The 14,733-nt window shown below is 38.5% G+C and overlaps 1 protein-coding gene across 1 annotated transcript in view; it reads left to right on the top strand.

Moving 5' to 3' along the window:
- The window catches only part of Nbea (neurobeachin), a 513,393-nt gene that overhangs the window by 326,746 nt on the left and 171,914 nt on the right, over window positions 1-14,733 (top strand). The gene's annotated exons all lie outside the window — the stretch shown is intronic.

Here is a 14,733-nt window from a genome sequence, read left to right as displayed (position 1 = left end):
TGTGTGTGTGTGTGTGTGTGTGTGTGTGTGTGTGTGTGTGTGTGTGTACCTGTATATACATACATAGACGATGTGTGTGTGTGTTTGTGTGTGTATGTACCTGTATATACATACATAGACGATATGTGTGTGTGTGTGTATGTGTATGAATGATGAATATATAACAAATTATCTTTTAGTAACCTACTCACATAATATTCCTACCCTGTTTATAAGCTCCCAAAATTATTAGGCTGTAGAGATAGCTCAGTCAGTAAATGTCTTTCTGAGTTCAGATTTCCAGCACTCATTTAGAAGTTACACCTGTAATCCCAGCATTGCAGAAGCAGACACAGGCAGAGTCCTGAAGCTCACTGGCCAGCAGTCAAAGAGAAACTGATTTTCCAAAATAAGGTGGCAAATAATCAAGGACGACATCCACGGCATCCCCAAGTACATGCACACACAATCAGAAGTGATCAACAGAGACTTCCGTGTTGTCCACATGTGTGTTCACATGTGACCACATACCCACATGCATATTTGCAAACAAATGCATAGCTAAGCCACACACATGACACACAGACAGACAGACAGACAGACAGACAGGCAGACAAAGCAGACAGACAGACAGATAAAACAATATTGTTTTGTTCAGCCAGTTCAGCTCTCAGGCTTCCAGTGGATTCCAGTGAAGTTTGGACATGAGAGTTATATATTCACAGTGTCATTAACCACCACACAAGAGAGCTATACCCCAAATTTTCCCTTTAAAAATGTTTAATAAAATTATCATAGTTTAATAAAAAGTGCTACTTAGATTATTGTCTAATAAGTTTCCTTAATTATATTTTCATTTATACATTTAAATTTTTGTTACATTTAGTGTGGGGGGGCGCACAACTGTGTATGCATAAATACAGGTATGTTTACTTGCTATAGCTCATGTGTGGAGCTCAAAGAGAATCAGGTTTCTCCTTTCACTGTGTGAGTCCTGTGATTAATTTTAGGTTCATCAGAGTTAATAGTGAGCAGGTTTAAGTCTGATAAATTATGTCACAGTTTCTTATGTCATCTATCCCAAGGTAATGATACCAGGCACTGTTCATATAGTGCATGTTGTCCACTTTTAATCCTAGAGTTATTGCTGCGTCCATTTCCACTAATCTGAGAGCGCTTAAGTGCTCTATTAAACTTTACCACATTTGGTAAGTAGTTTTGCAGCATTGTATAGTTTATATCATGTCATGCCATTCTTGTTCTGAAGGAGGTGAGTGCATAGTAATACAGATCATTAACAAATAAAAACTGTAGCAAAGGGTTTCAGTGCAGCTGTTACCCTAAGAAAAATTACATATTAATTATACAGTGGAAGGAAATATGAAAAGTTTCAATGAATTATAGGAGTCCTAACTGTAAGGAATTCTTGAGTGAACTCTAAAGACCCTCTAAGGATTTTAGCGCCATAAGGATTTGAATCCAACTTAAAGTGAGTTGTTACAGTCATGATTCATAGAAATACTGTGTACTACCTCTTCGGCAGGGTATTCATTCTTTATAGTACCTTGAACTGGCCTGTACCTCACTATGTGGATGACCCTGACTTGTAGCTCACAGGAGTTGTGGCCACCTCTGTCTCTCTGCAGAGTTGGGATTAAAGTTGTGTTTTTTATTTACTCTCAGTGTATCTCATCTGAAAGTAGAATGGTCTACAAATACTTTGCAAGAGAGGTTAGGCTAGGTGCAGTTAGTAGTAGTGATAGAAGCTTTCCTTCTGTAGGGGCTGCCTTCTGTGCTCTACAGGTTACTTCAAAAGAGCTTGCTATGAAAATAGCCATTTTGTTTCTGCTTTAAAAAAAATGGTTCTCTTTGTGTTTGCTTTGTATCTTTTGCCTTAAAATTTTTTTTGAGATGGAGGTTTAAATTTTAGTCACATAGAAACTATTGTTGATAAACCTGAACTAAAATAAATAGTACTCCTGTATTGCTTAAAATGGAGGAACTGTGTTAGCAAGCCTTTTGTGTACTGCATCAAAATTTAAAATATATTCTTTTAATTCATTTTAATTGCTAGATGATAAACAGTATTCAGGTCCTGTTGTCCCTCTTGTGTTTGGATCCTCAATGAAAAGAAAGAAGGATGTTTCTCTTGGGCAAGTATTAGGAACAAACATCATAGCTAGACCGCAAATATCCAAAACATCTTCACAGTTCTTATGGTAGAGTCACATGATGGTCCCTCTCCAGGGTTCAAGTCATGGTGTGGAAGACCAAAGATAACATCTACAGCTCTCCCTCCCTGAACACTCCAGGGCACCCCTTTTCAAGCTTTCATCAGGCCTTATTATCAGTGGACCTCAGAGGGTTGGCAGTCTGCAAAGGAGCCCAGGGCAGGAAAATTGGAAATGCTCCAGGGAGGGATGTCTACAGACAAGCAAAAGGCAGGTTGCAGACAACCAGGATTCCCACTTCCTGCACCCTGCCTGGCCTCTCACTGCACATGAAGCACTTGCTCAGAAGAAGGAAGTAACTGCCAGTAGTGATTACAGAGCACTTCCTTCAATAAAAATAGATCCTGGGAAACCTAATTAAAAGCAGATTCTGTTTTTAAAGTTTTATATTCAGAACATCAATATAAAACCAAAAGGAAAACCAAAAATATATAAATTCAACCCATTGCCTGATACACTTCATTAAACACTGAAGTATGTTTCTGTATGCTGAAGTCTAGCAGGGTGTAGACCAAAAGCCACCTTGTAGACCTGTGATGTTGGGTCAGCAGGCTAGGGTGCCCTCATAGGACAAAGCTGCAAATTGCTAAACACCACCTAGGAAAAATTGAAATAAATCCATTCCTTCTTCCTTTGTCAATTAATTGCAACATTTATACCTCCCTATGATTAAATCCTGTTTTAAAGCCTGTCTTTCCATTAGGCTTTGAATATGAACAATCTCTGCCATGGATTTTGGTGAAAACTATTTTTCATTTATCTATTTAGTAGAAACAAGTGTTTCAGGAACCAAATAATGTTTTAGTCATAATTGTTGAAGACTTGTAAACCGAGAAATCCTCTTTCAATTTCTTAAATAGGCAGTGTTTTCTTAGTGGGTAAAACATACATGGACTCTGAAGGCTAGCTTGAATCATGTGTTAGTGTAGGTTGTGACTTTGGAGACTGGGAACCTCCTGGGGGTAGAACAGAAGTGGAGAGACAGTGCACTCCATGTTTAGTGGAAATGTCTTGTGTCACTTGATCATTCCTTAAATCCTAAATCCAGACACACAGTTTTGATTATAATGGAGCTGTACTTCCATGATGGGAAGGACCATTTGGATGTAGTTTAGATTTCTTAGTATTATTTTCAGTTTATCTGGAGTCTCAAACAAAAATTTGAATTCTTACCTTAAATAAGTAAACAATCAGCTAGATATAATTTTAAGGAAACAAAAGACAGTGTTATTTCATAATGATTTTGAAGGTTTGTTCTCTGATTTTATTATTAAAACTTCTAGTTGATCTTTTTCAGTTGGAAAATAGACTTTGCAGTGATGGAGTTCCCCCTGCTTTTTAGTAACACTAATGAGTTGAATAATTTATGAGGTTGTCCTATGTAAAAGATTCAGTATGATTTGACACAGTCTCAGTCTCTGGTGTTGGAGTGTGATTAATAAAACCTAGAGGCATTCCTTTTTCTTTTCTTTCTTCTTATTTTTTTTTTAGTGTTTAATGTGCTAATTTTGCATGAACAGAATGTGTGATTTAGGTGAGTTTTAATGGTAAAACCTCTTTCAAGTGAAAATTTGATTATCAGGAGTTTCACAAACTATAGCAGTGGAAATACATAAGAAAAATCTTTTAAAACTCATCTTCACATCTGCATGGTTTATTCTTTGGGAAAATTAGGTAATATGTAAGCAATTGAAATAGTAGGTTTTATGTGTCACATATTGAAGTAAAACCTGGTGTATTCTAGTGTGTGAAGATACTGTCTGACAAAGAATAGGGCAAATAAGCTTGGTCCTCTTTGTTGATTGTCAGTCATCATTTGGGCTTCTGTTTTCCTTCCATAAAATTACAGTGGAGCTACATTTCATCAAAGCCTAAAATCGCAAGTGCTTCGTGTCTTGTGATCAAAGACATCATCTTAAATAGGTCTGATCCGGCACTGCAGAAGAGGGTAGGCTGCCTCAGCCTGAGGGAGGGAGAAAAAAAAACACAGAGCAAAGATGACAAAGTTAATCAGTCATTTCTTTGGCAATAAATAATAAGATATGCTGAGAATTGCAAATGAGAACATTCTTAGATTCCTCAGAGATGTGTCTGCTTAACACCTGATTTATCTAAGCTTGTGAAGCCATCAAGTTATGACCTTGATACACAAAAAGCAGCTCTGTAATGAGCTGGAATTAAATTAGCCTGCTGCTGCATGCATGGCTACTGTAATGTGTTACACATGGTCATCAGGAAATAAAGGCACTGAGAGTAGAAAACCACATTGTGCAGCAATCAGCCATTGAGAAAAACTATGAAATTACCTGTCTTCATTCTTCCAAGAGTTTGCAGTCCTTACAGCATTTTAGAGCCCACTTCTTTACCATGTAGAAACATGAGCAACCTCCTGCTTTAATCAGTGCTTTATTAGTTGGATCTCCGTGTTTAGAATAAAACTTAGTGGTTTGAATTAGGTTTTGGTAACTTCTTGAAAAATTAATGATGCAGTTGTTTTCAGAGAAGGAAAGATTTGGAGGCAGTTGCCTGCCAGCTCTTCGTGATCGCACCTCATAACCTTAGTCTCTTACCCTTGTCTTCCAGGATGGTTTTATGGTCTAGTAAAATAACTTCCGAGATTTCCTAAAATGGGTTCATAAAAGTTACACATATGTGTATAGCACCTCTTCAGACATACATGTTATTTCTCATATCAAAAACTATTCGAACAAGCTACCTGTTTTTATGTTGAAGTGTCAGACACTTAACGCTGTAAGTTGATTCAGAAGTTTAACTTTGAGCTAATTGAAAGGCACTGTTGAAGAGTTTCTGTGTGTCACATATGTTCTAGGCACTGAGTTTTGGAACTAAACATTTCTACACTGCAGGAGGACAGGAGACTGGATGTCCAAAGGTATCATATAATAGCTATGCCTTATAAACTGCCTCAAGAGAAGATTCTGAGTTTACCAGCTGACTAGGGAAGTAAGGGTGGAAAGATTAGAAATCACCAAGATGGGGAAAAATAGAATAGAAGAATAGAATAGAATAGAATAGAATAGAATAGAATAGAATAGAATAGAATCACCAAGACGGGAAGGCTTAAGGACCTAATGTGATAGACTCAGTGATTGTGTTAATGACATAAATTCATGAGATATTACTCAGTAGGAAAGAAACTGACAGCCCTGAGCAAGTCTTTGGGTCAGTCTTTAGCTCTGGATATGAAATTATTTTTATTTTAGATATTTAATGTTCTCAAATAAAATAAAAGCCACTTACAAACCAAACTCAGATTTTTCTATATATCCCATTGGAGCACCCAGGCTTTTGTAGGACTAGGTGATCAATAATAAATCTAGTCACTGTATATATATACAGTCTATACATACACATACATACACATGCACACAGACACACACATATGTATGTATATATGTATGTATGTATATTCGATGAGATCTTTGCATGACGTTTAACTACATCTTTGATGAGTTTTAAAAACCCGATTGAAGGATGAGTTTTCTAAGGACACATCTTCAACTGTTTTAAAGATCTGAAAGGGGTTTTTTGTATTTATACTTTGCTCTACTCAGAGCATCTTGAGATGCAAGAGAAAGCGAGGATAAAAGTTGGCTAATGTACTTGCTGCCAAGTGGCAAGGGGAAACAGTTTTCTTCATAAATTTATCTTATTCCAAATTCTGATTACATCTTCATGTGCAAATCATATGCATAGTATAAATAGATATTTGTCTCTTAGCGTATCCATAGTGCAGTGAGCTCCATGAAGGCCATGTGTCATGAAAACATGAACTGAATTCCTTCAAATCAGTGAGTAGATAGAGTGGGCCAGAAGTACACAGAGTAATGAACCCAAAGTGGAGACCAGTACCACAGGAAGGAACAGAGGCTCATGCTATGGGCAGATGCCATGGAAATGAGTTGAAAGATGTATGTTTGAAAAAGATCAAAGCTCACCCCAGGCACCACCACACACCATGCTCTGTGTTCACGTGGACACTGTGGAATGTTTACCTGATAATATCTGGTAACTCTCGCTGCATGTCACCTATAAAGATGATCTAGTACAGGACAGCTTCCTGTTATTTGTGGGCTGTGTATATTGTGTCACGTATGAAAACATAATATTTTGTGAAAGTTTTTTTTCAATTTATTTTACTTGTTATACTGGCTTTGATTCTATTTATTTTTGTATTCATTTATTTTTTTTAGTTATTTTTTGAGGTACTTGGGTTGGTCCCCGGGTCCATTCATGTTAGAAAGCATTCTGCCACTGAGCTACATCTCCAGACTTCTTACATTTTATAAAGTAGAGGTAAGATAGCCTGCATAGCATCAGCACCATAGCTGGGCTTTGTTTCAGTAATAGAGAGGAAGAAGAAGCTAGGTATCATTCCTTCCCTCCTTCTGAATGGGTTGCTTACCTCCCCAAAGCATCTTCTACCTTTTTTTTGGTTGTGAGCCTAGCCTTTAACGGCTGAGCCATCTCTCCAGCCCCATCTTCTACCTTTTACCCACGTCTTTACCTCTTTTCTTTAGTCTGAGATACTTAGAGCAAGTTTCCCATGCTGTTCTAGGAACTGCTCCACCCTTTCAGTGTGCTCTCACGTCAGCTACTTCCTTTTATTCCTTTACAAGTTTGCTAGGATTCCAGACTGACATTCTGCTCCTGTCTAGCCTTCGGGACATAAGAATTAGCAGGCTTCTTTCCTTTCTGAATCTCATCCCCACCTCATCCCTCTCTTTTCTTGTAGGGGAAAACAATGCTTAAAGAAGGATGAAATGCCACAGTCCTTCCATTTCAGTACACACATCTCCCATCTCTGCTCTCTGCATTGTATCATAGGGCCAGATTCCCGCAGTGACTTCAGACACATAGCTAAGAACACATTGCCCTGATCTGTATGATACTGAGTCCCCCCAAGAGCGATGTTTGTTTTTCCTCAAGTAAAGTGTACCATGTGTCTTTCAACACAACAAAATCCTGTTCTAAATAATTATACATCACCCTAACTGCATGGCTAGTCACAATTCTAATGAAAGCTATCTATCCTAGAATGCATAGAGAGCTGATATAATATGTATTATCAATTTTTCTTTAAAAAGCATAGACTACAGTTTTCTGCATTGACTCTTTTAGATTATTTCGTTAACACTTCCTTGTTATATTGCGCTTAAGTTCACTTAAATACATAACATTTTCTTAAATCTTTTTAATTGCACTTTTCTGTTTAAAATTCTATTTATGAGTATCCCCTTTGTTGGTCTGCTCTAAGAAATATTGCTTACATATGAATATTTTGAATTAGGAATAAATGAAATTCTGTTTTTGCTGTCAGAACCAAATTGTGAAAATGTATTACATGTCTTTGAAAATCAGTATACTCTATTAGCAGGCCTGTCAATATAAAAAGTGCCTCCCATTTCCACCTCCTGCTCTAATAACCTGTGTTACTCTCAGGCAGTTCACATAATCAGAGTATATTGTCAGCTTACTGGGGTTGGGGAAGCATGAAATGAAAATCGCGTTAATATTGATCCAATTCTTTTACTTGCAAGTGTCCTTGGTGTCCTTTTCCTCTGAGCAATAATTGTGGGCGTTAGGTAGCCATTTTCTTCTCTCTTTCTTAAATTCCGGTCAGTCATTACAAACATAACTGATCTGAATAAGGCTTTAACACTTGGAATAATCTGTGAAGACTGAATCTTAATTAATACCCAGATTGCTAATACTGCATGTGTCCTACACGTCAGCAATATTTTCCTTCGGCTGCTCAGAGGGCAGCCTACTTGAAGGCATGCTGGATGTCTGCACATTCTTCCTTGGTAGAAACACAAAGGGTGCACTGCTCCCGTTGTATGCAAGGTGAAGATGTGCCTTCCAGTCTGAGCGCCATTTCCAAATCTTATAATATCTACGTGTGATCACTCACTAAACTCTGTGTCAACAGTAACGAGTTATAGTGAGGGTGTTGTTTAAATACTCTTCGTCTGGATGGAAATACTACAGCTAAAAGGCTGATCAGCTCTTACATATGACTTATCAAACTTACCCAGTGGCTACTCTGTCTTTACATGAAGGCATGTTCTTAACACACAGAAATTTTCTGTTTGGGTGTGAGCAGTTTGTTTCACATGTGGGGTCTTCTTTTCAGTGAGGTTTACACAGACTGATCACATATAAAAGGAGGGGAATATGTTTCAGGGTTTCAGTCTCTTTAATGTGTTGTTGTAAGTTTTCACCATTGGGATTTCCCTGAGTGTTTTTATTCTGTTTGTTCTCCTTCTTCCTTATTTCCTTTAGTGTTCTCTCTCTCTCTCTCTCTCCCCCTCCCTCCCTCCCTCCCTCTCCCTTTTCTCTCTCCCTCCCTCTCTCTCTCCACCTTCATCTCTGTATTCTGTTCAGACAATGGTTCAGTTAAAAAAGACTCTTTCCTTTTATATCTCCATCTTAAGAAGAAAATATGTGTTCTGTGTTTAAAATGAAACTCTAAGATTAGTTCTAAAATTGAAATTACTTAGGGAAATATTTGCTAGCAAGTGACTGGTAAGGCAAATTTTCATATGTGCCTTTAGCTTTCTTCTCACTTGGGCACTAAGCCCACCACCCAGAGTTGGGAGCAGTCAATTTCTCTGTTCACCATCCAGTGTTCAGAACTGTATGGTGCTCAGTAATGGACTGACACATGCATGTCACTGCATGAGATCATGTAACTGCAGCCAGTGTGATTAGGTAAAAGGTTTATGAGGCACACTTATCTTGAACATTTTTTCTTTTGGTGGCAGTTATATTATAGTGTGTAGAGCTAAAACAAAATAAAACACAAAACAAACAAAGAAACAATAAAAGGACCATTCTGTAAAGATATTTGTTTCTCTGACTTGAATTTTAATGAAAAAAAATCTTTCTCTTAACATTTCCCAAAGTATCCATATCATTGGTGCTTTTTTAAAAAAAGATATTTGTTTAAATATTAATTGCAGAATTTTGTATATATGACACATTGAACAAGAAAAAAATATTGTGAAATGATGTATATTTTGAAGATTTCTCTTTTGAAAAGAATGCCCTCTTGTGAAGCTAATTGTCAGATGTCTACAAACATTCACATTTTGCAAGCATACATTTAGGCCAAGTTAGAATTAAGTAAGATTTTCACTCTGCCAACCTCCTTACAACGACCTTCCTCAAAAGATGGGAAAATGCTATGCTAAACTTGTTTTTAAGGCATTCTCCTTCAAATAACCAAGATTTTAAACATTCATACTGTTAACATAGCCAAGTAAAAAAATTCAAAAGCATCAGATATGTTGATGCTGTACTAACTAGCCCGTGATTCCAGCAAGGCTAGAGGCAGTGCTATCACTATTTCAAGGGTGGCCAGGCCTTCCCTGTAACCTGAAGGCTAGCTTGGGCAACTTTGTGAGGTCCTGTATCAAAATCTTTCAAATAGCAAGAAAAGGGGCTAGGAACATAGTTCTTCTAGGTTAAAGCCCTAAACCTCAAAGATGATGATGACAATAAATTTTTGAAAACTGGGTTCTCATGTAACTTGTTTCATAATAATGCATGAATGCAATGAATAAAATGGTATTGGGCAAAGTAATTAAATGCCAGCTGTCTGCACTGTGTTCTGTTTCACAAGAACTTAGCAGCACATGAGCTGCCTATTCTTGTTGTTCAGGAGACATCTATTCTAGTCAAGCTGAGGGTGCACTGGGCTTTGTCATGAGTATGAGCAGACTGCTTACATAGCAAGGTGGAAGAAAATCTCCACAGAGCGCTGTCAGTAGCTGTGAGCAAGCAGCACACTTAGGGTTTCAGGATCAGGCTGCGCTTATTTTAGGTTTAGGAACCTCACTTCTGCTCACTTTTTTTTCTTTCTTCATATAAATCTTGTCCAGCAGTATTGTGAGCGATAAAGCTTTTGTTTAAGTTTAATGAAGTTCAAAATGCATAAGCATCCACTACCTCATTTCAAGTTTGCAGTAATCTGTTGAGACTTAGGTTGGGAAAAATGCTCATTCTTTCTCTCTCACCAATTGGAAACTAAAGTTAAGAAATTTGTGGGGACTTGTTTTAATGTTTATAATGGGTATAACTGGAAAGAATAAAACACGATTAATAATAAAGTACAATTTCCACATTATGGGAAGACTGAAGGACATGAACGGAAAGTAACTTAACCAAAGGTTTATATATATAATTAGTTGGTGAGATATAACAGTATTATTTCTATGTGCTTTCTCAACAAATGTGTGTTCCCACTTTACTCAGTGCCTGAAGGAGAAAATAAGTTCCCGTCAGCAAATGAGGATGTAGATCAGTTGTAGAGCACTTATTGGCCTCTAGCATTCACGGGCCTGGGTTCCATGCCGAGGACTGCACCAGAGCTAAGCAAATGGGAGAAAGATGCCACTAAGAAAATCTCTAAGTAATACATTTCAAAATAAATGATGTCTCAAATGATGTCTCACCCCAGTGACTGCTGCTTTTTTTTTAATATCCACAGTTAACTGTAGAATAATCCATTAAATCAAATTAAACCATGGTACATTTTCCTTTATGGTATTTGTTTATCAATATAAAATAATATAATGATAACAAATAATTTCCAGATCCTGATTTTATTAAAAAGAAATTTGTAGTATCAGCAGAAGCAGGTGTGTATTTTAACTTTTGGGTATTTAAGACAAACTAAAGCAGTAGTAACGAAGCTTTGTGGTGCTGGCATATAGTAGCAATGTGGAGGACATTCCAGTTCACCTATCTCTTCACTTCTAAAATACACTTTGTCAGAGCAGAGGCGTTAGCTGAAGCAATGGAGGGCTTACTAGCATGCATGGCCCCGCATTCAATCCCCTGCATGCCAACAGCAACAAAGTAAATTGATAATTATTTCCCTTAATTAGAATATACTTGGATTCACTAGTTTCCTGGTTATTAAGAGAAACTTATGAAGAAAAAAATGTCTTCAGGGCTACACTGTGTTTCTGTAACTCTATGATTAAGTCTACAGAAAATGCTTTCCTATATGTAAAACATGATAGGAAATGAAACCATAATTTTACATTGCACTTTGTTCATTCGCAAGCCCATGGTAGTTTTTCTTCTAAAACTTTATATTTCTGCACCATTCTCATATTTTCTTAGGAAATAAGCACCCCTGTCTCCTTTGTCTAGTTTTCCTTGTTTTTCGTGTTTCTCATTTCAAGTCTAAGGCACTCTTGTGGTTTGTGGTGTTCGCTCGTTAATTTCTTGATAAATGGCTGAAGAGGCCAAGAAGTGCATTTGGTTCAACATGTCTTCTAAGACAGATGATCTCAAATAAATTCTCCTCTCAATCAGATTTTGATTTGTTAGGTGATAGACCAATTCTTTCTAAGGACAGTGTTTACAAGCCTTGTAATGAGACAGCCCTCTGAGACCTTACCTCCTTTTGCTGTAATGTTGATGGATGAAACTCTAATTCATAAAGGATATTGTGATTGAAAAGCACCTTTAAATCTCATATACTCTAATCTAGACAAATGTTTGTTTCAGTTGCACAAAACTGGTAAGTTCACTGGCTTGCGAGCTGGTAACACTTCAGCAGGGATGGTCAGCTTTGTGTGTAGGTACCAATTCCTGTAGCAAATATCGAAAAGACTCAGATGTTTGCTGCTTCAAAGCTAGAAGAAAACAGATGCTAAGCTTGATACATTTCCAAGCTCACCTTCCTTCTATTGAAGGTTCTTTACAGGTAGATTTTTATTATGATAACATAGAGCCACATAAATCTGCTTTTTTTTTTTTTTAACATGGTAGCGATATAAGGAAAAACTTGCTTATTTGGCTGACTGAAACTTAAAGGTTACTTTAATGCAAAGAACTGGGCTCCATTTCGCACAGATTAACACAAATAAGTGAGATTCTGGAACATTTCAGGAAATTTGTATTTAGAGCTATTCAGAGATGACTCTTGTCTCTTAGTTCACTCAAATTCAGGGTTTATCAGTGTTTGCTCTTTACCAGGTAGTGTGCTCAGTGATAGAAATAGAGACAGATATGGAATTCCAGTCACCAAAGTGCCTCCAGGCATCTGTGGAGATAAACATGCAGGCAGCTGCAGGACCTGGTACCAGGTAGCTGCCCTGGAAGATTCCTGAGGAGTGGGGAGAGCATACGGGAAAGAATTGACAAGTCAGAGAATCATGAGAAGGGACTTGGTTGACACCTAAACTTCAGCAGGTCATGTGCACCTACTGAGTGCCAGACCCTAATGCTGCAGAGATGTCATAGTAACACAGTATAGAGGACAGGCATAGAAGAGATCCCACCTCCAATATGTGGCCAAAGATCTCGTCTATGATGCTTAGGACAGATGTCTGGAGGACGAAAATTGTGAAGGGCAATCAGAAAAAAGCCAAGAAACAAAAAGGAATACCCCTTCCATTGAGCATAACATCAGCACATATCAAGAGGGATATGAGAACATAGCATATTCCAGAAGCTGCTGTGGATCAGTGGGAAGAGGTCATGTAAGGCTGCCAGTGAGAGGCTAAGAGAACTTGATCAGCTGTACCAAGGACATGTAAGTCTTGCTGTGAGTGTTCATTACAGGGGGATAACAAATAAAACAGAAATATTCAACATGCTTGTATTATATGATAACCATTCTGAAAAAGTGTTGAGGGTCATGTGAACCATGCACCTGTGCAAGCCTCCATACCAGGTAATGACTGAAAGTAGTGTAGTGGTCAGCACCACTCAAGATGAATCTTCAGCCTCTGGCCTAAACTGTACTCCAGGAGGAACAAGCTATTTAGTTCAGCTGGAGAGTGCATAGGTAGTGTTATGCTGATGAAAAGATGCCTGCAGTGTTTATCACTGCATTCACATCCTTTATTAAAGCAAGCAAGCTCCAAGTTCCTCTGATTGTTACCTCTCAAAAAACTGTAACTATAGCATCCGCTCCCCCAGACATTCCTGCTGGTCAGGGTCTGTAATTGGGATGAATCTGAAACATCCCAGGCTCTATCCTTCATCTGGCATTGCAGAAATAAGAATCACCCATGAGCCAGTAAAAGAAGTACCTCATGAAACCCATGTAAAGTCCCCACTGAGGCACTGGTTTGTAATAGCAATTTGTCTCAAGTTTTTTTAAGCACACTAAGTCACAATCACTGTTTAGCTGAGGGCACTGAGCACACTAGGTCACAATCACTGTTTAACTGAGGGCACTGTGTTCACCATGCTTTCCAAGGATTGCTGCCTGGGAGGCATTCAGTGGCAGCATGTTGGTCTAGCTTGTGGTACTCTGCAATGGTTCTGGTGTAGCTGTCCTCTTCAGCATGTGTTTTTATATTTTTGTGGCCTTTGAGTCAGTTTGTATTTAGCAAGTAAAACTGGCTCCCTGTCTCTATAAAAAGAAAAGGGAAAAGTCTACATAAGTTAGGAAGAGAAAGTTGAGAGTAGGCTCACATGCTGGTTCCTATGACAACTTTGATAGTGCCTAGATGTACCTTCAGGAAAGCAGCTAAATGACACCCACATTGATGGGCTGTTGGAAGGAGTCTAGGACTATTGATCAATTGAGCCTAGGAGCACTCAGTCGGAGTTGTGATATGTCCTGGGAGCAGCATTGTGACAGAATTGGTCACAAAGCACAGCGGCACCAGCATGCTCATTTTACTAGTTAGTGCTATAAGCCTATACCAGATGCTATGAGTACCGCACAGTATTTTCCTCCAATTTGAACTTAAAGGGAAACAGACAAGATGGTGTATGTTTGGCATGGGATGCCTTAGACTACAATGATATGAAATAGAGCTTTTCCTATGTGGAATAGTGTGTGTGTGTGTGTGTGTGTGTGTGTGTGTGTGCGCGCATGCGCGCGTGTGAGCGTGCACATGTATGTGTCTTGTTTGTTCTCAGTTTTGATAATTTTAGATGGTCATCACCCACAGCAGGTGTTTGAGAGTAAATGTGGAAATGTTTGTCAAGCAGTCGGATCCAAGAGAAACTTAAATATACTAGTTTTTAAGCATTCATCTGTTGCCATGTAATTTCCTAAATTTCCATTTTTCTTCTCATTTTATGTATTTTGCTATGATTTTATTTTGTATACCAAAGAAGGATATAACTTTAGAAAATTTACTTCATTAATTGGTAAAGAAACCACTTGATGTTCAGTACAAGTCTGCTTCTGTTGAGCATTATTCTGTGGCCACCTCCATGTAGCTCCTCACCTCCATGTAGCTCCTCACCTCCATGTCGCTCCTCACCTCCATGTAGCTCCCCACCTCCATGTCGCTCCCCACCTCCATGTCGCTCCCCACCTCCATGTAGCTCCTCACCTCCATGTAGCTCCTCACCTCCATGTAGCTCCTCACCTCCATGTAGCTCCTCACCTCCATGTAGCTCCTCACCTCCATGTAGCTCCCCACCTCCATGTAGCTCCCCACCTCCATGTCGCTCCCCACCTCCATGTCGCTCCCCACCTCCATGTAGCTCCCCACCTCCATGTAGCTCCCCACCT

This window comes from Grammomys surdaster, unplaced genomic scaffold, assembly GCF_004785775.1.
Source record: "Grammomys surdaster isolate TR1022 unplaced genomic scaffold, NIH_TR_1.0 139, whole genome shotgun sequence".
In the NCBI taxonomy this organism is placed as follows: Eukaryota; Metazoa; Chordata; class Mammalia; order Rodentia; family Muridae; genus Grammomys; species Grammomys surdaster.
The sequence above is the reverse complement of the archived record's forward strand: the minus strand, read 5'-3'. Positions and strand labels throughout refer to the sequence as shown.